The sequence below is a fragment of the Tachypleus tridentatus genome, chromosome 9 (genome assembly GCF_004210375.1).
Source record: "Tachypleus tridentatus isolate NWPU-2018 chromosome 9, ASM421037v1, whole genome shotgun sequence".
Classification (NCBI taxonomy): Eukaryota; Metazoa; Arthropoda; class Merostomata; order Xiphosura; family Limulidae; genus Tachypleus; species Tachypleus tridentatus.
Genome location: NC_134833.1, coordinates 373,450 through 377,173, shown reverse-complemented (window position 1 = coordinate 377,173; position 3,724 = coordinate 373,450).

Here is a 3,724-nt window from a genome sequence, read left to right as displayed (position 1 = left end):
AACCCATCTGCCGTTTATTAGGACAACTCACTAAGTGATCAAAATTCTTTTATAAATGAGCAGTTTAAAACCCATCCGCCGTTTATTAGGACAACTCACTAAGTGATCAAAATTCTTTATAAATGAGCAGTTTAAAACCCATCCGCCGTTTATTAGGACAACTCACTAAGTGATCAAAATTCTTTATAAATGAGCAGTTTAAAACCCATCTGCCGTTTATTAGGACAACTCATCAAGTGAATAAAATTATTTTATAAATCAGCATTTTAAAACCCATCTGCCGTTTATTAGGGCAACCTACTAAGTGATCAAAAATTCTTTTATAAAATGAGCAGTTTAAAACCCATCTGCCGTTTATTAGGACAACTCACTAAGTAATCAAAATTCTTTTATAAATGAGCAGTTTGAAACCCATCCACCGTTTATTAGGGACAACTCTACTAAGTGATCAAACTCCTTTTATAAATGAGCAGTTTAAAACCCATCCGCCGTTTATTAGGACAACTCACTAAGTGAGCAAAATTTTTTTTATAAATGAGTAGTTTATACCCATCCTCCTTTTATTAGGACAACTCACTAAGTGATCAAAATTCTTTTATAAACCAGCATTTTAAAACCCATCTGCCGTTTATTAGGACAATCCACTAAGTGATCAAAATTCTTTTAGAAATCAGCAGTTTATTGTCATAACAACTTGCAACACACAAGATCTTGATATCATGTGAAACTTTAGTATTTTTTGGACAAATTCTTTATCTATGCGATAAAATGTAAATCAAAAGATCAAGTGGTCCTACGACACACAGCCCTGAGGTACCTCATAATTTATAACAATAATTTAGTTTGGCTGAACTTCATTTATAATAACTCACTGCTTTCTTCCATCAAGCTACTCTTACATCCAATTAATTAAGTTATCCCTCACTTCTATAGAAATAAGTTTTCACATCATTTTTTGTGGCACTTTGTCCAATGCTTTTGACAATCCAGATATGTCAATCAAATCTACATCCTTATCTTCATTTACACATGCAGTAACATTATCAAATCAAGCCTAAAGATTTGTAAGGCAAGATTTTCTTTTAGTGAAACCACATTGACCATCTAAGATGACGTACTAAACTTTGTTAAATGATTTTAAATAGAACTTTTATCAGACTTCACAAAACTTTTTTCCACAAATGCCATAAGACCCAGTAGGCCTATAATTACTGGGACAAGTTCTATTACGTCCTTTCTCAAATTTGAGCACAGTTAATTTTCAATCTGTTGGTACTTGCCTCTATTGGAAAACTTACAGAAAATTGTGGCAAGAAGCTCACATCCTTGAGTTTATTATTACAATATTATCTTGTCCAGGGTCCTATCATTCTTTAAACTACCAAGTTTTATTTTAAGATCAGAATTTATGGTATTTCCTTGTTCAACTTTGTTTTCATCTATCAGTTATTCAAGATTATAAATACTGCTTAAGTCTTCATTAGTAAAAACGGAAGAAAAATCATAATTTAATAAACTAGTCATTTTATAATCATCAGATAAGCAAGTCTCAACTCAGGGTCCTATCCTCATCCTAACATATAAATCTTTTAGATGTCCTAATTTCCCCTTTTCCAATGTACTTTTATTTTTATATTTACCAGCCAATTTAAATTTTTTAAATTGTGATGCATTTCTTTAATTTTACTTCATATACTGTTTGTAAACCAACCTATTTTTTTTACTTGCAGCAACTATTTTATTTTTCTAAGGAATATATTTGTTTTGAAAACTAAAATATTTATATTTATAAGTAATCTTTTCACATTTGATCAGTATTTTCAAATAATTCAGCTGCCCAACTAATAAACAACAATTGTTGTTGCATCCTTACAAAATTCGCTTTTTTTGTATTTTGGAATCAAAATATCATAATTCCTGATTTTCCATATGCAGCAAAAACATCAAACTCAATACAGCAGTGATCACTTGTACCTAGGTGTTTCCCACTTAAACTTTTCTCACCCATATTTATATTAGAAGTTAACACTAAATCTAAACTAATATTAGTATCAGTAAGCCTTCTTTTAAACCAATAAAATTTACTACCTACACAACATCTGAATGCAATCTATTGCAAGGCCAACTACTCTGTTTGAAATTAAATAAACATTTATTAGCTGAAGACTACCTCACCTTACCTAAATCTATTTTTTTGGTACTTTATATATTCATAATGTTATAACATATGATTTAAATTAAGAACCCTGAAGATTTATCTGGGCGTTTGTTATTTTGAGTAAATTAAATTTATGGACACATTAGTGTAATGTCTTCTTCAAATATGTTTGTTATATTAACATGACAACTTAATGTGTTTTTATTTTTTTATAAGAAATCTGTAAGAAGCACATTGTAATATGCAAGATAGAGTGATATTTCGCTTGGACCAGAAGCTACAATTTTTCTTATCTGTATCCAAGTTTCTCACCCTATATTATTTATTGACATATTTTACAGTAAGCTTTTAGGTGGTGGCATTGAAAGTATGGCATTACGGAAGCGTTTGGAGAGTTCGAACAGGAAAACACAACTATCTCATACCTTGTGTGGTAAGTAGATGAAATAAAACACACAACTATCTCATACCATGTGTGGTAAGTAGATGAAATAAAACACACAACTATCTCATACCTTGTGTGGTAAGTCGATGAAATAAAACACACAACTTCTCATACCTTGTGTGGTAAGTAGATGAAATAAAACACACAACTATCTCATACCTTGTGTGTGGTAAGTAGATGAAATAAAACACACAACTATCTCATACCATGTGTGGTAAGTAGATGAAATAAAACACATAACTATCTCAAACCATGTGTGGTAAGTAGATGAAATAAAACACATAACTATCTCATACCATGTGTGGTAAGTAGATGAAATAAAACACACAACTATCTCATACCATGTGTGGTAAATAGATGAAATAAAACACACCACTACCTCCAATAGTTTCATATAAACTGTGGATGCTGTGTTTTATAACAAATGTTTTTAACATGATGAAGACTTTATTTGCTAACATGATTAAGACTTTATTTGCTAACATGATTAAGACTTTATTTGCTAACATGATGAAGACTTTATTTGCTAACATGTAGAAGACTTTATTTGCTAACATGATGAAGACTTTATTTGCTAACATGATGAAGACTTTATTTACTAACATGATGAAGACTTTATTTACTCTTGGTTACAATTTATCAACTTGTATTTCCAATACAGATGTTAAACATTTTTATTCTATTGGATCGGTAATTGTGCAACTATATCATAGTCTATGATATAGTTTAAAACCTTTGTAAGAAATTAAAACCTTAAGTGTGTCGATTTTCACCAACTAGATAAATTTTATGATTATTAAGGGGTCTAGAAGTTATACATTATTTACATTTTCCCTGAATTTGTTAATGTTCGAGTTCTTTATTGTGGTAGGACTAAGACTTGATATAAATAAGTTAGACGATTCTGACTATTTAATAACAATTAAATTTCTGATTATAGTTTTATATTTGTGTTGGGAGAAGTAATGAAATATTTTTACGTTGTATAATTTTTTCCCTAAACACTGTAAATTAATAGAAAATCACCTTTAATATTTTAGATTATTACAAATGAACGAGAAATATTAAAGATTTCCGTACATTTAGTTATTTCAATAAGTAAATTTAGAGATCTAGAACGC